The 27,962-nt window shown below is 39.5% G+C and overlaps 1 protein-coding gene across 1 annotated transcript in view; it reads left to right on the forward strand.

The window, feature by feature from the left end:
- The window catches only part of G3BP1 (G3BP stress granule assembly factor 1), a 1,009,408-nt gene that overhangs the window by 413,733 nt on the left and 567,713 nt on the right, over positions 1-27,962 (forward strand). Inside the window, exon 20 of the transcript XR_013827805.1 lies at positions 9,595-9,742. The gene's annotated coding sequence lies outside the window, so the exon portion shown is untranslated. The remainder of the gene's footprint in view (positions 1-9,594; positions 9,743-27,962) is intronic.

Genomic DNA, 27,962 nt, shown 5'->3' on the forward strand with positions numbered 1-27,962 from the left:
GAAATCTCTATTTAGGTCTTCTGCCCATTTTTGGATTGGGTTTTTCGTTTTTTGATATTGAGCTGCATGAGCTGCTTGTATATTTTGGAGATTAGTCCTTTGTCATTTGCTTCATTTGCAAATATTTTCTCCCATTCAGGGTAATATGGTTTCCTTTACTGTGTTTTTTTTTTTTTTTTTTTTTTGTCTTGTTTATGGTTTCCTGTACCGTGCCAAAGATTTTAAGTTTCATTAGATCCCATTTGTTTATTTTGTTTTTATTGCCATTTATCCAGGAGTTGGGTCAAAAAGGACCTTTCTGTGATTTATGTCATAGAGGGTTCTGCCTGTGTTTTCCTCTAAGAGTTTTGTAGTGTCTGGCCTTACATTTAGGTCTTGAATCCATTTTGAGTTTATTTTTGTGTATGGTGTTAGGAAGTGTTCAAATTTCATTGTTTTACATGTAGCTGTCCAGTTTTCCCAGCACCACTAATTGAAGAGGCTGTCACTTCTCCATTATATATTCTTGCTTCCTTTATCAAAGATAAGGTGAACATATGTGCGTGGGTTTATCTCTGGGCTTTCTACCCTGTTCCATTGATGTATATTTCAGTTTTTGTGCCATTACCATACTGTCTTGATTACTGTATCTTTGTAGTATAGTCTGAAGTCAGGGAGCTTGATACCTCCAACTCCATTTTTCTTTCTCAACTTGCTTTGGCTATTCAGGGTCTTTTGTGTTTCCATACAAATTGTGAAATTTTTAAATCTAGTTCTGTGAAAAATGCCATTGGTAGTTTGATAGGGAGTGCATTGAATCTGTAGATTGCTTTGCGTAGTATAGTCATTTTCACAATGTTGATTCTTCCAATCCAACAACATGATATATCTCTCCACATGTTTGTAACATCCTTAATTTCTTTCATCAGTGTCTTATAGTTTTCTGCATACAGGTTTTTGTCTCCTTAGGTAGGTTTATTCCTAGGTATTTTATTCTTTTTGTTGTAGTGGTAAATGGGAGTATTTGCTTAATTTCTCTTTCAGATTTATCATCGTTAGTGTATAGGAACGCAAGAGATTTCTGTGCATTAATTTTGTATCCTTGTACTTTACCAAATTCATTGATTAGCTTTAGTAGTTTTCTGGAAGCATCTTTAGGATTCTCTATGTATAGTATCATGTCATCTGCAAACAGTGACAGTTTTACTTCTTTTCTGATTTGGATTCCTTTTATTTCTTTTCCTCTCTGATTGCAGTGGCTATAACTTCCAAAACTATGTTGAATAATAGCAGTGAGAGTGGGCAACCTTCTCTTGTTCCTGATTTTAGAGGAAATAGTTTCATTTTTCACCATTTAGAATGAGGTTGGCTGTGGGTTTGTCATTTATGGCCATTATTATGTTGAGGTAGTTTCCCTCTGTGCCTGCTTTCAGGAGAGTTTTTATCATAAATTGGTGTTGAATTTTGTCAAAAGCTTTTTCTGCATCTATTGAGTTGATCATATGTTTTTTCTCCTTCTGTTTGTTAATATGGTGTCTCACATTGATTGATTTGCATATATTGAAGAACCCTTGCATTCCTGGGAATAACCCTACTTCATCATGGTGTATGATCCTTTTAATGTGCTGCTGGATTCTGTTTGCTAGTGTTTTATTGAGATTTTTGCATCCATGTTCATCAGTGATACTGGCTTGTAGTTTTCTTTTTTTGTAACATTTTTGTCTGATTTTGGTATCAGGGTGATGGTGGCCTCGTAGAATGAGTTTGGGAGTGTTCCTGCCTCTGCTATATTTGGGAAGAGTTTGAGAAAGACAAACTTAGCTCTTCTCTAATGTTTGATAGAAGTCGCCTGTGAAGATGTTTGGTCCTGGGCTTTTGTGTGTTGGAAGATTTTAAATCACAGTTTCAATTTCGGTGCGTGTGATTGTTCTGTTTATATTTTCTGTTTCTTCCTGGTTCAGTCTTGGAAGCTTGTGCTTTTCTAAGAATTTGTTCATTTCTTCCAGGTTGCCTCTTTTATTGGCATATAGCTGCTTGTAGTAATCTCTCATGATCCTTTGCATTTCTGAAGTATCAGTTGTTATTTCTTTTCTAATTCTGTTGATTTCTTCTCCCTTTTTTTCTTGATGAGTCTGGCTAATGGTTTACCAATTTTGTTTATACTGTCAAAGAAACAGCTTTTAGTTTTATTGATCTTCGCTGTTCTTTCCTTCATTTCTTTTCATTTATTTCTGATCTGATCTTTATGATTTCTTTCCTTCTGCTACCTTTGGGGTTTTTTTTGTTCTTCTTTCTCTAATTGCTTTAGGTGTAAGGTTAGGATGTTTATATGAAATTTTTCTTGTTTCTTGAGGTAGGATTGTGTTGCTATAAACTTCCCTCTTCGAACTGTGTTTGCTGCAACCCATAGCTTCTGGGTCATCATGTTTTCATTGTCATTTGTTTATAGGTATTTTCTGATTTTCTCTTTAATTTCTTCAGTGAACTCTTGGTAATTTAGTAGCATATTGTTTAGCCTCCATGTGTTTGTATTTTTTACAGTTTTTTCCTGTTATTGATATCTAGTCTCACAGCGTTGTGGTCGGAAAAGATGCTTGATGCGATTTCAATTTTGTTAAATTTACTAAGGCTTGATTTGTGACCCAAGATGTGATCTATCCTGGAGAATGTTCCATGGGCACTTGAGAAGAAAGCGTATTCTGTTGTTTTTGGATGGAATGTTCTATAGATATCAGTTAAGTCCCTCTTTTTAATGTGTCATTAAAGCTTGTTTTTCCTTATTTATTTTCTGTTTGTATTATCTGTCCATTGGTGAAAGTGGGGTGTTAAAGTCCCCTACTATGACTGTGTTACTGTCAGTTTTCCCTTTTATGGCTGTTAGTTTTTGCCTTGTGTATTAAGGTGCTCCTATGTTGGGTGCATAAATATTTACAATTGTTATATCTTCTTCTTGGATTGATCCCTTGATCATTATGTAGTGTCCTTCTTTGTCTCTTGTAATAGTCTTTATTTTAAAGTCAATTTTGTCTGATATGAGAATTGCTGCTCCAGCTTTCTTTTGATTTCCGTTTGCATGGAATATCTTTTTCCATCCCCTCACTTTCATTCTATATGTGTCCTTAGGTCTGAAGTGGGTCTCTTGTAGACAGCATATACATGGGTCTTGTTTTTGTATCCATTCAGCGAGCCTGTGTCTTTTGGTTGGACCATTTAATCCATTCACCTTTAATGTAATTATCAATATGTATGTTCCTATTACCATTTTCTTAATTATTTTGGGTTTGTTTTTGTAGGTCCTTTGCTTCTCTTGTGTTTCCCAGCTAGAGAAGTTCCTTTAGCATTCGTTGTAGAGCTGGTTTGGTGGTGGTGAATTCTCTTAGCTTTTGCTTGTCTGTAAAGCTTTTGATTTCTCCATCGAATCTGAATGAGATCCTTGCCAGGTAGAGTAATCTTGGTTGTAGGTTTTCCCCTTTCATCACTTTAAATATGTCCTGCCACTCCCTTCTGTCTTGCAGAGTTTCTGCTGAAAGATCTGCTGTTAACCTTATGGGGTTTCCCTTGTATGTTATTTGTTCCTTTTCCCTTGATGCTTTTAATATTTTTTTCTTTGTAATTAATTTTTGATAGTTTGATTAATATGTGTCTTGGTGTGTTTCTCCTTGGATTTATCCTGTATGGAACACTCTGTGCTTCCTGGACTTGATTGAATGTTTCCTTTCCCATGTTAGGGAAGTTTTCAACTATAATCTCTTCAAATATTTTCTCAGACCCTTTTTCCCTTCTTCTTCTAGCACCCATATAATTAGAATATTGATGCATTTAATGTTGCCCCAGAGGTTTCTGATACTGCCTTAATTCTTTTCATTCTTTTTTCTTTATTCTGCTCTGTCATAGTTATTTCCACTATTTTATCTTCCAGGTCACTTATCTGTTCTTCATTCTCAGTTATTCTGCTATTGATTCCTTCTAGAGAATTTTTAATTTCATTTATTGTGTTGTTCATCATTGTTTGTTTGCTCTTTAGATCTTCTATATCCTTGTTAAACGTTTCTTGTATTTTCTCCATTCTATTTCCATGATTTTGGATCATCTTTACTCTCATTACTCTGAATTCTTTTTCAGGGAGACTGCCTATTTCCTCTTAATTTGTTTGGTCTTTTGAGTTTTTACTTTACTCCTTCATCTGCTGCCTATGTCTCTGTCTTCTCATTTTGTTTAACTTACTGTGTTTGGGTCTCCTTTTCATAGTCGGGAGGTTCGTAGTTCCCGTTGTTTTTGATATCTGCCCCCAGTGGCTGAGGTTGTGTAGTCTTCTTGGTGGAAGTTTCTGGTGCCTGTGTTCTGGTGGGTGGGGCTGGATCTTGTGTTTATCATGGGCAGGGCCACGTCTGAGGGTTTGATTTGGGGTGTCTGTGAAGTTAGTGTGATTTTAGGCAGCCTGTCTGCTAATGGGTCGGGTTGTGTTCCTGCCTTGCTAGTTGTTTGGCATAGGACGTCCAGCCCTGGAACTTGCTGGCTGTTGGGTGGAGCTGGGTCTTAGCGTTGAGATGGAGATCTCTGGGAGAGCTCTCGCCGATTGATACTACGTGTGGCTGGAAGGTGTCTGGTGTTCCAGTGTTCTGAACTTGGCTCTCCCACCTCAGAAACTCAGGCCTGACACCAAGCCGGAGCACTAAGGCCCTGTCAGCCACATGGCTCAGAAGAAAAGGGAGGAAAAGAGAAATAAAAATAAATAAGTATAAAATAATAAAAGAAATTATTAAAATAAAAGAGTAATAATAAAAATTAAAAAAGAACAGAGCAACCAAACCATAAACAAATCCACCAAAATGTTAACAAGCTCTAAAAACTATACTAAGATAAACATAAGAATCAGAAATGAATCAGTCGCAGAGAGCAAATCTGAAGTCTACAGTTGCTACCAAAGTCCACCACCTCAGTTTTGGAACGATTTTTTGGTTATTCAGGTATTTCACAGATGCAGGGTACATCATGTTCATTGTGGGGATTTAATCCACTGCTCCTGAGCTTGCTGGGAGAGATTTCCCTTTCTCTTCTTTGTTCACATGGCTCCTGGGGTTCAGCTTTGGTTTTGGCCCCGCCTCTGCATGTAGGTCACCCTCAGGCATCTTTTCCCCACTCAGACAGGAGGAGGTTAATGCAGAGGCTGATTAGGGGGCTCTTTGCTCATTGATGCCAGGTGGAGGGAGGGGTCTGGTAGGTATAATTGGAATGAGGTGCGGGCCTGCGGCAGGAGAGGCCAGAGTGACGTTGAAACATCCTGGGATGTGCCGTGTGTTCTCCAGGGGAAGTTGTTCCTGGATCTCGGGACCCTGGCAGTGTGGTGCTGCAGTGGTTCCTTGGGGGTGTGTGTGGATAGTGACCTGTGCTTGCACAGAGGATTCTTGGTGGCTGCAGCAGCAGCATTAGCATTTCATGCCCGTCTCTGGAGTCAGAGCTGATAGCCGTAGCTGACGCCCATCTCTGAAGCTCATTTAGATGGTGCTCTGAATCCCCTCTCCTTGCACATTCCAAAACAATGGTCTCTTGACTCTTAGGCAGGTCTAGACTTTGTCTCTCGCTCCCTTCTGGCCAGCTGTGGTGCATAGTCCCCCTTCAGGCTGTGTTCACGCAGCCAACCCCAGTCCTCTCCCTGGGATCCGACCTCAGAAGCCCAAACCTCAGCTCCCAGTCCCCACCCGCCCTGGTGGGTGAGCAGACAAGCCTCTCAGGCTGGTGAGTGCTGATCCTTTGTGCAGGAGTGTCTGCACTTTGCCCTCTGCACCCCTTTGCTGTGCTCTCCTCCATGGCTCTGAAGATTCCTCCCGCCCCTGCCCACCCTGTTGTCTCCACCAGTGAAGGGACTTCCTAGTGTGTGGAAACTTTTCCTCCTTCACAGTTCCCTCCCAGAGGTGCAAGTCCCTCCCTAGCCTTTTGTCTCTGTTTTTTCGTTTTTCTTTTGCCCTACTCAGGTACGTGGGGATTTCCTTGCCTTTTGGGAAGTCTGAGGTCTTCTGCCAGACTTCAGTAGGTGTTCTGTAGGAGTTGTTCCACATGTCACTTTGGTTTTTTAAAATGTAATTTTCCAAAATGTATCCCCAAGTAGCCTCCCCCCTCCCCCCCATACTTATCACAATCTCCTCTCATTACACTGATTATACATATTATTTATTCTTCTCAATTCAGTATTTTTGGAGACATCACTCTTAGAAACTTCTGACTTGCTTTAATCTGGACTTAATGGTCTCTGATTCTGCTCTCATTCTGGGGTCTCTCTTTTCATCCTGAGTTATTCCTTCTCCTCTTTCTCATTTTGAATCCTGGGTCTGCCTCTTTCTCACTTTACTTCCTCATCTTGGTGAAGCACTTCATTCAGTACTTTTCTTCTAAAACGTGCACAGGATAAAAATTAAAGTAATTTGCATGTCTGAAAATGTCTCTCATTTGTCTCTCTCTATTTAATTGACGTTTCGGTTGGGTATAGAATTCTGGATTGGAAATTATTTTCCCTTATGATTTGAAGGCATTTATTCCACTTTCCTCTAGCTTCTAGGGTGCTGTTGATAAACCTGAAGCCTATGTGCTTATTCATTCTTAATATGTAATCTGTTTTTTCGTTTCCTCTCTGAAATCTTTAGATCTTTTGTTTATTCCCAACATTCTGAAATTTTCTTTATTGTGCTTTGGCTTAGCCATATTTTTATCCCTGAGGGTCTTTAGTGAGTCTTTTAATCTAGAAACTCAGGTTATTTTGGTTATGGGAAATTCATCTGAATTTATTTCTTTAATTATTTTCTCTCCACTATTTCCTCTTTTCTCAGAACTCTTCTCATATAGACGTTGCATCTTGTAGAGGGATTCTCTGTTTTTATTGCATTTTGTTTTTTATTTCCTTTTTTTTTTTTTTTTTTGCTTTTCCATTTGGGAGATGTCTTCAGCTTTATCTTTCAGTCCTTTTTTTAGCTTTTCATTTCTCCTATCATATTTTTAATTTCTAAGAGTTCTTTCATGTTTTCTAATTATGCCTTAAACAGCATTGCATTTTTACTTTATGAATGCAGTCTCCCTCCTTCTGTCTCTGAGGCTATTAATTGCAGCTTTTTTGTTGTTGTTGTTTTTTAAGGTTTTCATCTTCCTGAATAGTCTCTGTTTCACCAAGTTGCTTTTCCCCTTATCTGTTTGCTGTCTCGTTGTCTGTCATTCATTTTAAAGGCTTTCTTCAGATACCTTGTCATCTTTGGCTATCTGTTCATATTTAGGAATGGGAACCAAGAAACTATTTGGAATCTTTGTGTATGTGTGCACTCTTGCATTTTTAGGCTATCAGTTTGGGCTACTTCATGGAAGAAGTTCTGGTGTTGGCGTCTTCGAGTCTTTTATTCTTGAGCTGGTTAGATTCCTCACATAAGCTCCTTCCAGTGTCTTGCCTGGAGAATACGGCTGCCATGGTTTTGGTAGTCCAACTGGAGAAAAAACTAGAAGTCTCAGAATTCAGGTTTAACTAGTCACTTAGTACCCTTGCTTTGAGTATAATACCCTCTTTCTCAATTCTTCCTGATGCTTACATATTCAGAGATCTTGGTTTTATTCATTCTTCAGAATAAATTTCCAATTTTATGTCAGGGTCAGTTAAAGGCACTTTCCCAGCTATGCAGATTGAAGGAGGACATCTGGGAGCTAATGTTTTTTTAACCTTTTGTAATGGAAAATTTCAAACATAAACCAAAGTGAGGAGTGTAATGAACTCCCATCTTCCTAACACCCAGCTTCAGTACTTACAAATATTGTTTCAATTTCAGCTACTTTAAATGTACTTATAACCCATGCTCCTCTATTCAGCCCTGCCTTTGCCTCCCGTCCAGTGGAGCTGGTACCAGCAATCCTGGAGCTTTTTGGAATTTCTTCAGTGTAAACTGTGTTGCTTTTATTTTTTTCCCCTGCACAACCACATTAGAATTCTGCTTTCTTGGTTTTACTAATGCAGTTACCACTTTTCTTTCTGCTTTACTAGGTTTTTATTGTTATTGTCTCTTCTTTCAGTGTCTTCGCTGCACTGAAATTTCAGTTTCCCCACATAGGTCACACTCTCTGATGTCTGAGATTTTAAATAAACTCCACCTAGAACTTTATTTCCCCAGCTCTTTGATGGGTTGCTCCTTTATGTCTCACTTCTTCTTTATGTCTTCACATTCTTCTAGAAATTCTCCCTGACCTCCTGGTTCAGGGCCCCTCCTCTGCCTTCTCATTTCACCATCTACTTTACCCCACCCAGCACTTCTCTCACTGCATTGTAATTGCTTTTCTCCTTCATTAGACAGTGAATTCTGGGAAGGTAGGTATCTATTCCAGCACATAATATAGATGGAGCAAAGAGTTGTTAGATATATACTATGTGCCAGAAATTAAGTGTTTTTCATATACCAACTTATTTATCTTTCAGAATAATCCTCAGATGTTGGTACTATTATTTTTTTATTGAGGTATTGTTGATTTACAGTGTTTCAGGTTACAGTAAAGTGATTCAGTTATGCATACATATATAAATATATATTCTTTTTCAGATTCTTTTCCATTATAGGTTGTTACAAGATATCGAATATGGTTCCCTGTGCTATACAGCAGGTTCTTGTTGTTTACCTGTTTTATCTGTAGTAGTGTGTATCTGTGAATCCCAAATTCCTAGTTTGCCTCTCCCCTCCTTTCCCCTTTGGTAACCATAAGTTTGTTTCCAAAGTCTGTGAGTCTGTTTCTGTTCTGTAAGTAAGTTCATTTGTTATCATTTTTTTTAGATTCCACATATAAGTGATATCATATGGTATTTGTCTTTCTCTATTTGACTTACTTGACTTAGTATGATAATCTCTAGGTCCATCCATGTTGCTGCAAATGGCATTATTTCATTCTTTTTTATGCCTGAATAATATTCCATCGTATATATGTACCACATCTTTTTTATCCATTCATCTGTTGATGGACGCTTAGATTGTTTCCATGTCTTAGCTATTGTAAATAGTGCCACTATGAATATTGGGTTGCATGTATCTTTTTGAATTAGAGTTTTCTCTGGATATATGTCCAGGAGTAGGATTGCTGGATCACAGGGTAACTCTGTTTTATGTTTTTTAAGGAACCTCCATACTTTTCTCCACAGTGGCAGTACCAATTTACATTCACACCAACAGTGTAGGAGTGTTCCCTTTTCTCCACACCCTCTGCAGCATTTATTATTTGTAGACTTTTTGATGATGGCCCTTCTGACTGGTGTGAGGTGATGCCTCATTGTAGTTTTGATTTGCATTTCTCAAATAATTGGTGATGTTGAGCATCTTTTCATGTGCCTGTTGGCCATCTGTATGTCTTCTTTGGAGAAATAGATATTTAAGTCTTCTGGCCATTTTTCAATTGGGTTGTTTTCTTTTTTGTTGTTGTTGAATTGTACATGCTGTTTGTATATTTTGGAAATGAATCCATTGTTGGTCACATCATTTGCAAATATTTTCTCCCATTCTGCAGATTGTCTTTTCACTTTGTTTATGGTTTTCTTTGCTGTGCAAAAGTTTTTAAGTTTAATTAGGTCCCATTTGTTTATGTTTGCTTTTGTTTCCATTATTCTAGGAGAAATGCTGGCACTATTATTATCCCCAACTTATATATGAGAAAACTGAGGCACTGTTATTCAGTAAGTTGCCCAACTTCACGTCACCAGTAAGTAGAAGAGGAGCCAGGAATGGAATTCATGCTGTCTACTTCCAGAACCTGTCAGGTAAAGGGTATTTCAGATCTAGTGGTAGAATAAATGAGCTCATGAAGGTGTGATTGAACTGACCAGGCAGGTCCAGGGCACTAATAAAGTTAGGAAGCCCCATCTGACCACTTCACTAAGAGCACTTCTGTCTTACTCCATGGCACTGGATATTTCCAGTCTGAAGGTCACTGCTATTCATAATGATAGATATTCATCTGCTGCCTGCTTTCTGGACACCCAGGGAAGAGACTTTCAGAATCTGAAATTCAGAATCAATTCTGAATCAGTGGTCTTACAGAATCTGCTCAAATGCAGAATCTGAATTTAATTCTTATCAGGATTCTATCCTCTCAAGAGTCTAGTGGAGTGCCTAGCGTTCAGTAGATTTGCAGTATATGTTAAAAGTTGCAATAAATCAGTCAGATCAATTGCAATAAGTCAGATCAATTGAAAAATCAGTCCTCAATCACTGAGTGCCAAGTTAGAAGACATTTTTAGCCCACCTCATACCTGGGAAATAAGCATTAAAAAATTATAAGGTCAGGGTTTGTTTCTACCCGCCTGTTCCCTTTTAGTATCTACTCTTCCTTGTCCTGGTACCACCCTAAACTATGTCGTGTACAAGTGCTGTTCATCTGTGTGCCCTGCTCATTTCCCCAAGACACCTGACCTGGAGTGTCTTCTCTGCATATCAATCAACTAGTATTTTTTTATTGAAAAAGTGTCTTTAGAGTACCTACTAAATGCCAGGAGGTTAGTGGTGAGAAAAAATGCGTGTGATCTGTAGGGATTGTCAAGTCTTTGAATTCCCATCGTGTGCTTTGTCATAGGCTTGGCTTAGTGAGGGATACAATTAGACATGATGACATCTCTGCCCTCCAGGAGCTTACAGTCTGGGTGAGAAAGCAGAACGAAAAATTGGAGCATCCTTAAAAACTAAACTGTTGGACACTTTGCATAATGCAGCAGCTCTCCAGAAAGGGAGATAGCAGTGTGGGTTAGGGTTTAGCAAGTACCACAGGGATGTGAACACAAAGACTAAGGGTGAGGAATCAAAGGTTAGAGAGTTTCTTTATAACTGTCTAGCTTTTCCGCTGGAATGTCAAGGCCTTGTCTACGTTGGTTACCCTGTATCACCAGTGTCTAAAGCAGTACTTAATAAATGGCTGTTGAATGAATGAATGAATGAGTTTGCCTTAGGGAGGAGGAGGAGATGAAGGAGGCAGATGAGGCAGAGCCAGAGCATGGGCTGTACTTTTCTCCCCTGAGGATATGGTTCTCATGGTCCGGGTGTTAGTAAATTATCTCATAAACTAACCTCTAAAAATCCCTTCCTGCCCTGAAAACCTCTGGTTCTGTTGAGTCTAATCCCTATAGAAATGCTAATAGTTGATAATAGCTTAATGTTGGGTTCCTCCTAGAGCTATCTGCACTTTAACACTGGACTCCTGAAGACGCCTGCATCCCTAACTGGAGGAATTTTAGGTGCTGAGACAGAACCAGATGGGGAGATATTTGTAGGCTGCAAGGGATGAGTCCCTGAGTATTAGCTCACAAGCCTTTCTCTACTCTGTCACCCACAAGGGTGACTCAGGAAGAATGATTTTGGCAGCCATTCTTCTAACTGCAGGGAAAATGGGAGTTTTAGAGTTTCTTCCAGTTTATTCCTCCTCTCTCCTCCTCTCCCCTCCCCGTTTCCCTCATCTTCCCTCTCTCCCTTCCTCCCTCCTCTCCTTCCCCCTCCCTTTCTTCTCCTCTTACTCCTTTTCTTTGAGTCAACCAATGGGCATCTCACCCCATGGTCCCCTAAATTATGTTCTCATAACTTGTCTGCCAGCTCTAATTTCCATCAGTGATCGGCTTATAAACCTTAACTCCTGGCTGGCAAGTGGTCCCCCAGGCTTATAAGAGAACAATTGGGCAGGTGGTCCTTTGTGAGTGAGTGTGTGTGTGTGTGTGTGTGTGTGTGTGTGTAAGAGAGAGCACAAGTACACACAACTGATGGTTTGTTGGATTAATGGGTCAGGGTCTTGGGTCCTACTGTATTAATACTTCTTAATGTTTAGAATGACATTCCAGGGCTCACCAGTGTTAGTGTCCATACCCATTGTACCTTCCCATATTTCCTCTTACCATAGTCTCTGAACTGTCTACCATGGTCCTGAATAGGACTCCCACTTTTCCTGCATTTATGCTTTAATTCATGCTGTTCTTTTGATGTGACATGCCCTCTGCCCTGATCTCTATGTTATCAGATCCCGTCTACTATGAGATCCTAGATAATGAAGGCTTTCCTCAGCCCTTCCTTATTTGAGTAGAAACCTGAATGAACTGAAGAATAATCTGTGTAAGAATCTGAGGTGAGAGGTTCTGGGCAGAGGAAAGATTCTGAGTCTGGAACCTACTCAGTAGATTTATAGACCCACACAGAGACCAGTCAATGTCTGATCCTCCTTTGTATTATTGTCAGTGATGATAAGATCTTGTGGGAAGAATCAGTGTTGTTTCAGTGTTTTGAGGGTTAGACTTCTGAGTGGGAAGAGACATTTTTCAGGTACTATTGAGGCTTCAAATGTTTCACATTCATTTTCTCTTTCATTCTCAAAATAACCCAGTGAGGTGGGTATTACTCCTCCTCTAGTGATGAGATAGCTGAAGCTCAGTGGGGTTTAGTGACTTGCTTGAGGTTACAGAGCCAGAAGATGTTGAGCTGGGATTCTCTCTGGTGGCAAAGTCAATGCACCTGTCCTCTGTTACATTACTTCCTGCATCAATTACATGTAGATGAGGCTTCCTGGTTCCTCAGCAGCAGAGATGGGTCTCAGTTTATTAATGGAATTCCTAAAATCCATGCCTGCTTCTGTTACTGAAATGCAAGTCCGTGTGCCCGACGCACAGTGAGGCCTAACAATATCAAAACGTCAGAGTTTGGAACGGAGAAAGGCTTATCGCAGGGCCATGCAAGGAGATGGGTGGCTCATGTCTTTAAACCCCAAATTCTCTGAAAGCTTTCAGCAAAGCCCTTTTTAGGAGAGGTGAGGGAGGGGCGTGATTAGTTGTCGCAAACTTCTTGGTGTCAGATCCTTGTTCTTGAGGTCAGGTCATGGTTAGGTAATGATGTTCCTATATATCTCCACCAAACAAATGTTATTCTCTGTTCTGACAAGAAAGAGCAAGTTCCCAAGGCACAGCTTTCACCCTCTGAGGTCCAGGTCCTGGCTAAGAGGAGGAGGACACTTAAACTCTGACTTTTCGGTATTGTTTGGCTTCACTGTGTGTCGGACACACACACGTGCATTTCGGTAACACTTCAAGCAGATGTCATCTAGATATACAGAAGGTGTCAATGTGTGAATGCACCTTTGCCTCTAGGCTGCCCTGGCCAAGGGTGAGGAGGAAGGAAGAACACTTAACATGGGGCCGAGAGACTTGGGTTTCAACCCCTGCTCAAAGACTTGTTTTTTGACTGTTCTGAGCCACATAAACTCTCTGGGTCTTAGTTTCCCATCTGCAAAGTGAATGCCCTATTTAGTAATATAATAGAAATACGATAAAAATAACCATAATAGTAGCCACAACTGCTATTTATTGAACACTTCACCTACTGTGAAGGTATTATCTCACTAAACCTTTTGACAGTTTTATAAGGTAGGTATGACCAACGTCTACCCCCATTTAACAGATAGAGTGACACTGGTTTTTAGTGACTTATTCAAGGTCACACAGGTAGTGACTTTTAGAATAAAGATGGAGATCCTTACCGCAGTCTACAAAGTCCTGCATGAATTCCCTTCAAAACACTGCTCTCCACATCCCATCCCCCACACCTCACTTTCTGTGCTCTAGTCTCTTTATTCTCCAATATGTTGTACTTCCTTCTACCACTGGGCCTTTTTTGCAACAGGCTATTTGCTGTAGATGTCATGTCCGCTTTCCCCTTGTGTTTGCTTAATACTACCTATTCCTTCTCCGGATATTAGTTCAACTCTCATCTCCTAAGGAGGTCTATGGAGGATCTAAAAATAGCCCGTTACTTTGCTTGACATCCTATCCAATTGAGAGGAGGGGTCTGTATCATTGCTCTTGGATCTGGGCAGTTTTGCTTTGACCAAGAGTATGGTGAAAGTGATGCTGTGTACCTTCCGAGGCTAGGTCATAATATACCAGGCAGTTTCCACTTCGCTTGGAATAGTTGTGCTTGAAGCCCTGAGTCATCTCACAAGAACTCCAACTTCCCTTAGACGCAGTGCTGGAGAGGCCACGTATAGGTGCTTTAATTGGCAGCCAACTGACAGCCAGCATCACCTGCTAGCCTTGCGAGTAACCCGTCTTAAACACCCAGCTTAGCCAAGCATTCAGATAACTGCAGCGCCAGTTGATATCTGACTGAAACCTCATTAGAGATCCAGGAGAGAATTCCTAGCTAAGCCTTTCCAAAATATCTAACTCACAAAATAATGACCAAAATACAGTGATTGTTTTAAGCTGTTACATTTGGGGGCAATTTATTGTATGGAAGTAAGTAACTTTAACAAAATTTTCCATAGGTACTTCCTTCTCACTTTGTAACCAGCCTAGGTCAGTTTCCTTTTCATATATTCTAATGTAAATAAATTCCTTTCCTTCAGAGTACTTGTCTCAGTTTACAACTATACATCTATTAGTGTAATTATTTTGTTAAACATCTCTCCCACCAGACTGGAAGCTTCCTTAAAAAAAACCAAAAAACCGTGGCTGTTCTTGCTTGATTGTTGTATCATTTAGAAGTGAATTTGGCTGCAAGTAACAGGATTTTAATAGCTGTGGCTTAAGCCTGCAGGGGCTTGTTCTCCTCACAAAACATAAAATGTGCAGGTAGGTGGCTATTGGTATTAGTTCAATTGCTCAGTGGTACGTTCAAGGATCCAGGCACTTTCCCTCCCTCTTTTTGACCATACTCAGCATGTTGTATTTTCATCCTCATGTTTGTTTCCTTGCTGTTGCAAGACTGATGCCTCAGCTCTGGGTACTTTATCTTTATTCAGCATCCCAATAAGCAGGAAGTAAAACGATAGGGAAAAAAAGGCTTTTTTTCCTCATGCACATCTCTTATTTTCCCAGAAAGAAAGTCTCCAGCAGACTTCTTTTTATGTCTCATTGATCAGAATTGAGGCACGCGTTAGGCAGAGAAGAGTTAACATAGCAGGACAGAGGCTGCTACTTTTAGAACAGTGGTCCCCAACCTTTTTGGTGCCAGGGACCAGTTTCCTGGAAGACAATTTTTCCATGGATGGGGTGGTGGGCAGGATGGTTCAGGCAGTAATGTGAGTGTGAGTGATGGGGAGCAATGGGGAGCGGCAGATGAAGCTTCACTTGCTCACCTGCCACTCACCTCCTGCTGTACGGCTGGTACCAGTCCATGGCCCTGGGGTTGGGGACCCCTGTTTTAGAAGAGCCTGCTTGGCTTCCCTGGTAATGCAGTGGTTAAGAATCCACTTGCCAATTCAGGGGACACGGGTTTGAGCCCTGGTCTGGGAAGATCCCACATGCCACAGAGCAACTAAGCCCATGTGCCACAACTACTGAGCCTGTGCTCTAGAGCCCATGAGCCACAACTACTGAGCCCGTGTGCCACAGCTACTGAAGCCCACGTGCCTAGAACCCATACTCCACAACAAGTGAAGCCACCTTAATGAGAAGCCCGTGCACCACAATGAAGAGTAGCCCCCGCTTGCCACTACTAGAGAAAGCCTGTGCACAGCAATGAAGACCCAACACAGCCAAAACTAAATAAATAAAATAAATTAAAAAAAAAAAAAAAGTACAGTTTAAAAAAAAAAGAAGAGCCTGCTTGCAAGGTTGGCCTTTGGCTGGCATCTGAGGACTTGGTATTTGAAAAATTCCCTGACAGATAAGAGTGGTTTATGGCTCTTCAACTGTTTGTACAAACAATGTAATTTATGTTGAACACCTGCTTTTCTTTTGAGGGTCTGGAATTTTGCTATATGCTGAGCTGAGTGTGTTGATATGACCAACCCCCAGTAAAAACCTTCAATGCCAAGTTTAAATGGGCTTCCCTAGGCAAAAACATTGCATGTGTTACTGCAGTATTTTTGTTTTTTTTTAACTGATATAATGGACATAAAATATTATATTAATTTCAAGTATACAACAAAATAATTCGATGTTTGTATATATTGCAAAATGATCAATACAATAAGCCTGGTCTAGTGAGATCTACTCTCTTAGTAACTTGCAAATATGCAATACAGTATTATTAAGTATAGTCATCATGCCATACATTACATCCCCATGACTTATTTATTTTATAAATAAATAAGTTCCTACGTTTTGATCTCCTTCACCCATTTTGTCCACCTCTGGCAACCACCAATCTATTCTCTGTATCTATGAGATTGGTTTTCTAAAAAATTCCACGTGTAGGTGAGATCCTACAGTATTTGTCTTCCTCTGCTTGACTTAATTTCACTTAGCATAATGCCCTCAAGGTCCATCCATGTTGTCACAAATAACAAGTTATTTTCTTTTTTAATGGCTGAATAGCATTCTGTTGTATGTATATGCCACATTTTCTTTAGCCATTCATCCACTGGTAGATATTTGGGTTGTTTTCACGTCTTGGCCATTTTAAATCACGCTGCAATGAACATAGGGATGCAGATTATCTTTTTGAGTTAAGTGTTTTCATTTCCTTTGAATAAATACCCAGGAGTAGAATTGCTGTATCATATGGTAGTTCTATTTTTAATTTTTTGAGGAACCTCCATACTGTCTTCCATAGAGGCTGCACCAATTTATATTCCCACCAACAGTGTACAGGTGTTCCCTTTTCTCCACATCCTTGCCAATGGTTGTTATTTCTTGACTTTTTGAAAACAGCCATTCTAACAGGTGTGAGATGATATTTCATTGTGGTTTTGATTTGCATTTCCCTCATGTTTAGTGATATAGAACATCTTTTCAGTACGTATTTGCCATCTGTATGTCTTCTCTGGAAAAATGTCTAGATCCTCTTACCATTTTTAAATTGGATTTTTGGTTTGTTTTTTGCTATTGATTTGTATGAGTTCTTTATATACTTTGGTTATTAACTTGTTATTGGATGTAGGCATACCTTGTTTTATTGTGCTTTGCTGTATCACACGCACAGATATTGGTTGTGGCTTTCTTTTTTTTTTTTTTTTTACAATTTACAAATTGAAGGTTTGTGGCAACCCGGTATCCAGCAGGTCTATCAGTGCAATTATTCTCACTTTGTGTGTCTGTATCATATTTTGGTAATTCTTGCAGTATTTTAAACTTTTCTATTATTATTATTATTTTGTCATGGTGCTCTCTGATTAATGATCTCTGATGTTACACTTTTGACTTGCTGAAGGCTCATAGGATGGTCAGCATTTCTTAGCAATACAGTATTTTTAAAATAAGGTACATATGTTATTTTTTAAAGCCTAATACTTCTGTACACTTACTGGACTAGAGTATAGTGTAAACATTACTTTTATATGCACTAGAAAACCAAAACATTCCTGTGACTAGCTTTATTGCAATATTTGCTTTATTGTGCTAGTCTGGAACTGAACATACAATATCACTGAGGTGTGCCTGTATATGATCTGCAAATATTTTCACCCATTCAGTGAGTTACCGTTTCATTTTGTTGATGGTTTCCTTTGCTGTGCAGAAGCGTTAGAGTTAGATATAGTCTCACTGGTTTATTTTTGGTTTTGTTGCCTTTGCGTCAAATCCGAAAATATCATCACCAAGACTTATTTTAAGGATCTTACAAACCTGTGTTCTCTTCAAGGAGTTTTAGGTTTCAGGTTTTACATTCAAGTGTTTAATCCAATTTCAGTTAATTGGTTGGTATAGTGTAAGAGTGTAGTCCAGTTTCTTTCTTTGCATGTGGCTGCCCAGTTTTGCCAACAGCATTTATTGAAGAGACTTTTCTTTCCTCATTGTACATTCTTGACTCCTTGTCATAAATTTATACATAATATATTGTTTTATTATATAATATAGACTTTATATATTATATATAAGTATTTATATGTAATATATAAATTATATATATATATATATAAATGATATAAATGTTGATTTCTAGGTTCTCTATTCTGTTCCACTGATCTATGTGTCTGTTTTTGTTCCAATGTCATATTTTTGTTTTTATTACTATAGCCTTGTAATATAGTTTGAAATCAGGGAGCATGAGGCCTCCAGCTTTGTTCTTTTTTCTCAAAATTGCTTTGGGTATTTGGAATGTTTTGTGGTTCCACACAAATTTTAGGGTTTTGTTCTCTTTCTGTAGAATATGCCACTGGAATTTTGATAGGGATTGCATTGAATTTGTAGATTGCTTTTGGTAGTATGAATATTTTAACAATTTTTAATATTTTAATGATACTTCCAATCCATGAACACGGAATATCTTTCCTTTGTGTGTGTGTGTCTTATGCAATTTCTTTCCTCATGTTTTTTTTTTTAAGTTTCAAATACAATAGATGTTTATACTCACCCACATTGTGCTCAATATATGCTTATTCAAAATTTTACACAACTTCCATCCTTTGACTTTTTTTTAACACCTTTATTGGAGTATAATTGCTTTACAATGCTGTGTTAATTTCTGCTGTATAACAGTGAATCAGCTACATGTATACATATATCCCCATATACCCTCCCTCTTGCATCTCCCTCCCACCCTCTCTATACCACCCTTCTAGGTGGTCACAAAGCCCTGAACTAATCTCCCTGTGCTATGCAGATGCTTCCCACTATCTATTTTACAGGTGGTAGTATATATATGTCAGTGCTACTCTCACTTCGTCCCAGCTTACACTTCCCCCTCCCTGAGTCTTCAAGTCCATTCTCTACGTCTGCGTCTTTATTCCTGTCCTGTCCCTAGGTTCATCGGAACAAGTATTTTTTTTTTAGATTCAATATATATGTGTTAGCATACAGTATTTGTTTTTCTCTTTCTGACTACTTCACTCTGTATGACAGTCTCTAGGTCCATCCACCTCACTATGAATAACTCAATTTCATTTCTTTTTATGGCTGAGTAATATTCCATTGTATATATGTGCCACATCGTCTTTTTTTTCTTTCACATGTTTATTGGAGTATAACTGTTTTACAATGGTATGTTAGGTTCTGATTTATAACAAAGTCAATCAGTTATACATATACATATGTTCCCATATCTCTTCCCTCTTGCGTCTCCCTCCCTCCCACCCTCCCTATTCCACTCCTCTAGGTGGTTACAAACCACCGAGCTGATCTCCCTGTGCTATGCGGCTGCTTCCCACTAGCTATCTGTTTTACGTTTGGTAGTGTATATATGTCCATGCCACTCTTTCACTTTGTCCCAGCTTAACCTTTCCCCTCCCCATATCCTCAGGTCCATTCTCTAGTAGGTCTGTGTCTTTATTCCCGTCTTACCCCTAGGTTCTTTATGACTTTTTTTTTTCTTAGATTCCATATATATGTGTTAGCATATGGTATTTGTTTTCCTCTTTCTGACTTACTTCACTCTGTATGACAAACTCTAGGTCCATCCACCTCACTACAAATAACTCAATTTCGTTTCTTTTTATGGCTGAGTAATATTCCATTGTATATATGTGCCACATCTTCTTTATCCATTCTTCTATCGATGAACACTTAGGTTGCTTCCATGTCCTGCTATTGTAAATAGGGCTACGATGAATATTGTGGTACATGACTCTTTTTGAATTATGGTTTTCTCAGGGTATATGCCCAGTAGTGGGATTGCTGGGTCATACGGTAGTTCTATTTTTAGGTTTTTAAGGAAACTCCATACTGTTCTCTATAGTGGCTATATCAATTTACATTCCCACCAACAGTTCAAGAGGAATCCCTTTTCTCCACACCCTCTCCAGCATTTATTGTTTGTAGATTTTTTGATGATGGCCATTCTGACTGGTGTGAGGTGATACCTCATTGTAATTTGATTTTCATTTCTCTAATAATTAGTGATTTTGAGCATCCTTTTATGTGTTTGTTGGCAATCTGTATATCTTCTTTGGAGAAATGTCTATATAGGTCTTCAGCCCATTTTTGGATTGGGTTGTTTGTTTTTTTTATATTGAGCTGCATGAGGTGCTTGTATATTTTGGAGATTAATCCTTTGTCAGTTGCTTCATTTGCAAGTATTTTCTCCCATTCTGAGGATTGTCTTTTGGTCTTGTTTATGGTTTCCTTTGCTGTGCAAAAACTTAAGTTTCATTAGGTCCCACTTGTTTATTTTTGTTTTTATTTCCATTTCTCTAGGAGGTGGGTCAAAAAGGATCTTGCTTTGATTTATGTCATAGAGCATTCTGCCTATGTTTTCCTCTAAGAGTTTTATGGTGTCTGGCCTTACATTTAGGTGTTTAATCCATTTTGAGTTTATTTCTGGGTATTGTTTTAGGTAGTGTTCTAACTTCATTCTTTTACATGTAGCTGTCCATTTTCCCCAGCACCACTTATTGAAGAGGCTGTCTTTCCCCCATTGTATATTCTTGCCTCTTTTATCAAAGATAAGGTGACCATATGTGCGTGGGTTTAGCTCTGGGCTTTCTGTCCTGTTCCATTGATCTATATTTCTCTTTTTGTGCCATTGCCATACTGTCTTGATTACTGTAGCTTTGTAGTATAGTCTGAACACAGGGAGCCTGATTCCTTCAGCTCTGTTTTTCTTTCTCAAGATTGCTTTGGCTATTTGGAGTCTGTTGTGTTTCTATACATATTGTGAAATTTTTTGTTCTAGTTCTGTGAAAAATGCCATTGGTAGTTTGATAGGGATTGGATTGAATCTGTAGATTGCTTTGGGTAGTATATTCACTTTTACAGTGTTGATCCTTCCAATCCAGGAAAAAGGAATATCTGTCCATGTATTTGTATCATCTTTAATTTCTTTCATCAGTGTCTTATAGTTTTCTGCATACAGGTCTTTTGCTTCCTTAGGTAGGTTTATTCCTAGGTATTTTATTCTTTTTGTTGCAATGGTAAATGGGAGTGTTTCCTTAATTTCTCTTTCAGATTTTTCATCTTTAGTGTATAGCAATGCAAGAGATTTCTCTGCATTAATTTTGTATCCTGCTACTGTATGAAATTCATTGATTAGCTCTAGTAGTTTTCTGGTAGTATCCTTAGGAGTCTCTATGTATAGTATCATGTCATCTGCAAACAGTAACAGTTTTACTTCTTGTTTTCCAATTTGGATTCCTTTTATTTCTTTTTCATCTTTGATTGCTGTGGCCCAAACTTCCAAAACTATGTTGAATAATAGTGGTGAGTGTGCACACCCTTGTCTTGTTCCTGATCTTAGCGGAAATGGTTTTGGTTTTTCACCATTGAGAATGATGTTGGCTGTGAGTTTGTGATATATGGCCTTTATTATGTTGACGTAGGTTCCCTCTGTACCTACTTTCTGCAGGGTTTTTATCATAAATTGGTGTTGAATTTTGTCAAAAGCTTTTTCTGCATCTATTGAGATTATCAAATGGTTTTTATTCTTCAATTTGTTAATATGGTGTATCACATTGATTGATTTGCGTATATTGAAGAATCCTTGCATTCCTTGGATAAAACCCCCTTGAACATGGTGTATGATTCTCTTAATGTCCTGTTGGGTTCTGTTTGCTACTATTTCATTGAGGATTTTTGCATCTATGTTCATCAGTGATATTGGCCTGTTGTTTTCTTTTTTTGTGACATATATGTCGGGTTTTGGTATCAGGGTGATGGTGGCCTCATAGAATGAACTTGGGAGTGTTCCTCCCTCTGCTCTATTTTGGAAGTGTTTGAGAAGGACAGGTTTAACTCTTCTTTCAGTGTTTGATAGAATTTGCCAGTGAAGCCATCTGGTGCTGCGCTTTTATTTGTTGGAAGATATTTAATCATAGTTTCAATTTCAGTGCTTGTTATTGGTCTCTTTTTATTTTCTGTTTCTTCCTGGTTTAGTCTCAGATGGTTGTGCTTTTCTAAGAAGTTGTCCATTTCTTCCAGGTTGTCCATTTTATCGGTATAGAGTTGCTTGTAGTAATCTCTCATGATCCTTTGTATTTCTGCAGTGTCAGTTGTTACTGCTTCTTTTTCATTTCTAATTCTGTTGATTTGAGTCTTCACCCTTTGTTTCTTGATGAGTCTGGCTAATGGTTTATCAATTTTGTTTATCTTCTCAAAGAAGCAGCTTTTAGTTTTATTGATCTTTGCTATTGTTTCCTTCATTTCTTTTTCATTTATTTGTGTTCTGATCTTTATGATGTCTTTCCTTCTGCTAACTTTGTTTTTTTCTTGTTTTTCTTTCTCTAATTGCTTTAGGTGTAAGGTTAGATTGTTTATTTGAGTTGTTTCTTGTTTTTTAAGGTAGGATTGTATTGCTATAAGTTTCTCTCTTAGAACTGCTTTTGCTGCATCCAATAGGTTTTGGGTCATCATGTTTTCATTGTCATTTGTTTCTAGGTATTTTTGATTTCCTTTTTGATTTCTTCAGTATCTCTTGGTTAAATAGTAGCATAGTGTTTAGCCTCCCTGTGTTTGTAATTTTTAGGATTTTTTCCTGTAATTGATATCTACTCTCATTATGTTTTGGTCAGAAAAGACTCTTGATATAGTTACAATTTTCTTAAATTTACCAAGATTTGATTTGTGACTCAAGATATGGTCTATCCTGGAGAATGTTCCATGAGAACTTGATAAGAAAGTGTATTCTGTTGTGTTTGGATGGAACATCCTATAAATATTAACTAAGTCCTTCTTGTTTAATGTATCATTTAAAACTTGTGTTTCCTTATTTATTTTTATTTTTGATGGTCTATCCATTGGTGTAAGTGAGGTGTTAAGTTGCCTACTGTGGTTGTGTTACTGTCGATTTCCCCTTTTATGGCTGTTAGCATTTGCCTTCTGTACTGAGGTGCTCCTGTGTTGGGTCCATAAATATTTATAATTATTATATCTTCTTCTTGGATTGATCCCTTGATCATTATGTAGTGTCCTTCTTTGTCTCTTTTATTAGTCTTTATTTTAAAGTCTATTTTTTCTGATATTAGAATTACTAGTCCAGGTTTATTTTGACTTCCATTTGCATGGAATATCTTTTTCCATCCTCTCACTTTCATTCTGTCTGTGTCCCTCAGTCTGAAGTGGGTCTCTTGTAGGCAGCATATATACGGGTCTTGTTTTTGTATCCATTCAACCAGTCTATGTCTTTTGGTTGGAGCATTTAATCCATTTACATTTAATTTAATTATCCGTATGTATGTTCCTATTCCCATTTTCTTAATTGTTTGGGGTTTGTTAGTTTCCTTCTGTTGTGTTTCCTGCCTAGAGAAGTTTCTTTATCATGTGTTGTAAAGCTGGTTTGGTGGTGCTGAATTCTCTTAAGTTTTTTTGTCTGTAAAGGTTTTAATTTCTCCATCGAATCTGAATGAGATCCTTGTTGGGTAGTTATTTTGCTTGTAAGTTTTCCCCTTTTATCACTTTAAATATGTACTGCCTCTCCCTTCTGGCCTTCAGAGTTTCTGCTGAAAGATCAGCTGTTTAACCATATGGGGGTTCTGTTGTATGTTATTTGTTGTTTTTCCCTTGCTGCTTTTAATGTTTTTTCTCTATTTAATTTTTGATAATTTGATTAGTATGTGTCTTAACGTGTTTCTCCTTGGATTTATCCTATATGGGCCTCTCTGCGCTTCCTGGAGTTGACTGACTATTTCCTTTGCCATGTTAGGGAATTTTTCATCTATAATCTCTTCAAATATTTTCTGAGACCTTTGTTTTTCTCTTTTTCTTCTGGGACCCCTGTGGTTTGAATGTTGGTTCAGTTAATATCCCAGAAGTCTCTGAGACTGTCCTTAATTCTTTTCATTCTTCTTTCTTTATTCTGCTCTGTGGTAGATATTTCCAGCTATTTTATCTTCCAGGTTGCTTGTCTGTGCTTGTACTTGAGTTATTCTGCTTTGATTCCTTCTAGAGAATTCTTAATTTCATTTATTGTGTTGTTCATCATTGTTTGTTTGCTCTTTAGTTTTGCTAAGTCCTGTTTAAACATTTCCTGTATTTTTTCCATTTTATTTCCAAGATTTTGGATCATCTTTACTATCATTACTCTGAATTCATTTTCACATAAGCTGCCTATTACCTCTTCATTTGTTTGGTGTGCTGGGTTTTTACCTTGCTCCTTCATCTGCTGCATATTTCTCTGTATTCTCATGTTGTTTAACTTACTGTGTTTGGGGTCTCCTTTTTGCAGGCTGCAGGTTCATGGTTCCCATTGTTTTTTGTGTCTTCCCCCAGTGGGTGATGTTGGTTCATTGGCTTGCGTAGGCTTCCTGGCGGAGGGGGCTGGTACCTGTCTTTCTTGTGGGGAGGAATGCGTCCAGTGCTGTGTTTCGGGGTGTCTGTGAAGGTAGTATGATTTTAGGCAGCCTCTCTGGTAATGGGTGGGGTTGTGTTCCTGTTTTGCTAGTTGTTTGGCATAAGGCATCCGGCACTGGATCTTGCTGGCCGTTGGATGGAGCTGGGTGTTATCGTTGAGATGGAGATCTCTGGGAGAGCTCTAGCTGATTGATATTATGTGGGGTCTAGAAGTCTCCGGTGGTCCAGTGTCCTGAACTCAGCTCTCCCACCTCAGAGGCTCAGGCCTGACACCAGGCCAGAGCACCAGACCCTGTCAGCCACATAGCTCAGAAGAAAAGGGAGGGACTTCCCTAGTGATGCAGTGGTTAAGAATTCACCTGCCAATGCAGGGGACACGGGTTTGTGCCCTGGTCCAGGAAGATCCCACATGCCGCAGAGCAACTAAGTCCATGTGCCACAACTACTGAGCCTGTGTGCCACAGGTACTGAAGCTCATGTGCCTAGAGCCCATGCTCCACAATGAGAGAAGCCACTGCAATGAGAATCCTGCACACTGCAATGAAGAGTAGCACCTGCTTGCCACAACTAGAGAAAACCTGCATGCAGCAACGAAGACCCAGTGCAGCCAAAAATAAAATCAATAAATTTATGGAAAAAAAAGTTTAAAAAAATAAAAAAATGAGGCTTCCCTGGTGGTGCAGTGGTTGGGGGTCCACCTGCCGAAGCAGGGGACGCAGGTTCGTGCCCCGGTCCGGGAGGATCCCACATGCCGTGGAGCGGCTGGGCCCGTGGGCCATGGCCGCTGGGCCTGCGCGTCTGGAGCCTGTGCTCCGCAGTGGGAGGGGCCACAGCAGTGAGAGGCCCGCGTACTGCAAAAAAAAAAAAAAAAAAAAAAAATCCTGAAAAAAAAATAAACAAATGAAGAAAAGGGAGAAAAATAGAAATAAAATAAAATAAAATAAATAATAAAGATAAAAAAATTATTAAAATAAAAAATCAAATAATAAGATACTAAAAAAGGAGAGCAACCAACCCAATAAACAAATCCACCAATGATAACAAGTGCTAAACACTAAACTAAGATAAACATAAATATCAGAAACAAATCAGTCACAGCTAGCAAACCCAAAGTCTGCAGTTGGTCCTGAAGTCCACTGCCCCAATTTTGGGATGATTTGTTGTCTGTTCAGGTATTCCACAGATGCAGTGTACTTCAAGTTGATTGTGGGGATTTAATCTGATGCTCCTGAGGCTGCTGGGATAGATTTCCCTTCCTCTTCTTTGTTCACACAGCTCCTGGCGTTCAGCTTTGGTTTTGGCCCCACCTCTGCATGTAGGTCACACTTAGGCATCTTTCCCCCACTCAGACAGGAGGGTGTTAAAGCAGCAGCTTATTAGGGGGCTCTTGCTCATTCGGGCTGGGGGGATGGAGGGTTCCGGTAGGTATAATGCAATGCAGGGTGAGCCTGCAGTGGCAGAGGCCAGCGTGACTTTGCAATAGCCTGGGGCGTGCCGTGTGTTCTCAGGGGGAAGTTTTCCCTGGATCATGGGACCCTGGCTGTGTTGTACTGCACTGGCTCCTGGGGGGGTTTGGATAGTGACCTGTGCTTGCACAGAGGATTTTTGGTGGCTGCAGCAGCAGCGTTAGCATTTCTTGCCCGTGTCTGTGGTCCGAGCTGATAGCCGTGTCTCACGCCCATCTCTGAAGCACGTTTAGGTGGCGCTCTGAATCCCCTCTCCTCGCGCACCCTGAAACAATGGTCTCTTGACTATTAGGCAGGTCCAGACTTTTTCCTGGACTCTCTCCTGGCTATCTATGGTGCATTATCCCCCTTCAGGCTGTGTTCATGCAGCCAACCCCAGTCCTCTCCCTGGGATCTGACATCTGAAGCCCGAGCCTCCAACCGCCCTGGCAGGTGAGCAGGCAAGCCTCTCAGGCTGGTGAGTGCTGGTCGGCACCAGTCCTCTGTGTGGGAATCTCTCTGCTTTGCCCTCTGCACCCCTGTTGCTGCACTCTCCTCTGTGGCTCAGAAGCCCCCCACCCCCACCCCTGGTGTCTGCCAGTGAAAGGGCTTCCTAGTGCGTGGAAACTTTTCCTCCTTCACAGCTCCCTCCCAGAGGTGCAGGTCCCATCCCTATTCTTTTGTCTCTTTGTTTTCTTTTTTCTTTTTCCCTACCCAGGTACGTTGGTATTTTCTTGCCTTTTGGGAAGTCTGAGGTCTTCTGCCAGCATTCAGTAGGTGTTCTGTAGGAATTGTTCCACGTGTAGATGTATTTATGATGTATTTGTGGGGAGGAAGGTGATCTCCACTTCTTACTCCTCCGCCATGTTGAAGGTCCCCACCTCTTTCACCAGTGTCTTATAGTTTTCAGTGTACAATTCTTTCACCTCTTGGTAAGATTATTCCTAGTTATTTTATTCTTTTTGATGCAATTGTAAATGGAATTGTTTTCTTAATTTCACTTTTTGATAGTTTGTTAGTAGTATATAGAAATCAAGAGATTTCTGTATATTGGTTTTGTATTCTGCAACTGTACTGAATTTATTTATTAGGTGTAACTTTTTTTGGTAGAGTCTTTAGGGCTTTCTGTATATAATATCATGCCTGCAAATAGTGACAGTTTTACTTTTTGCTTTTCAATTTGGATGGCTTTTATTTCTTTTTCTTGCCTAATTGCTCCACCTAGGACTTCCAGTAGTCTGTTGAATAAAAGGGGTGAGAATGGGCATCTTTGTCACTGCATTTTTTTATTGCTGGCAAAGCAAGCACAGTCACGTGTCCCCTCACCAGATGGAGATAGCCTCACAAAGCCTGGGCGTGGATTTCTCCAAATTCTATCTTGTGTTATTTCCCCTGCTGATCCTATTGTGTGTCCTTTTGCTATAATAAGCTTTAGCCATTAGTGCTTTTAGCAAAACATTAAATGTTTGCATGGTCTTTGAGACCCCCTGGGACACATGTTCACTGTGAGACTTATAACAATCAAAGAGGACTTGGAGGAAGTACAGTTACTAAAATTGATGAATGTACTTCATTCTTTTGGCTTGGGGAGGGACCTATACCACCACCTGAACACATCTGAGGTTCTGGGAGTGATTGGGAAAGGAGGATATGTGTGTATATTGGAGAGTGATATTGAAGTGTAGAACAGTTCCTGGCACATAGAAAGTGTATAGTACACACATTTTGAGAGAGAGAGAAAAAGAATGAACTGAGCAGAGCTAGATTTTGGCTTCAGATATCATTTATTCAAAAGCATAGATCTTAACTATTATGCCATATTGCCCCCTCCTTTGCCTTCTTTCCTTATGTACTGTTGGGAGTGTCACATAAAAGGGCTTTTAAAAAGGACCACATACCATTACAGATGGGAAGTTTCTCTGTCAGTCTGCATGCAGTGTCAGAAGGCAAAGTTGCTTTATCCACTTGGAAAATGGGTAAAACAGAATCTACTTCTGTTCCGTCTGGTGTTGTATCTAGACTGGGTATTTTGGAAGTGCTGTTGGGTTGATTTGGATGGGAGTTTTAGTCTGTTTTCTTAAATGATTCCTGCAGTAAGCCAAAATAATTTCATTTTGAGAATCCTTGCTTTTAGTGGCCTTGTTTTTTAAGTAGCTTGTACTTCATGAGGAAAAACTTTCAGGCAGTGTTTTCTTTGGGGGTTGTGGGTTGAGATGCCAGAGGAATTGTCCAACAGGTTAGCTAGAGGTGAAGATAGGGTGCAGTAGGCATCTTAATTCTGAGAGTGGAGTGGGATCTCGCACAGGTAGGTACTGTCCTTGTGTGGTAGATAACTGCAACGCAGCAGCACCAAGCACAGCACACAGTGCTCATAGGAGGTTCGCGTGGCTCTTCCACTAAACTTGTTGTCA

This window comes from Stenella coeruleoalba (genome assembly GCF_951394435.1).
Source record: "Stenella coeruleoalba genome assembly, chromosome: 3".
Lineage (NCBI taxonomy): Eukaryota > Metazoa > Chordata > Mammalia > Artiodactyla > Delphinidae > Stenella > Stenella coeruleoalba.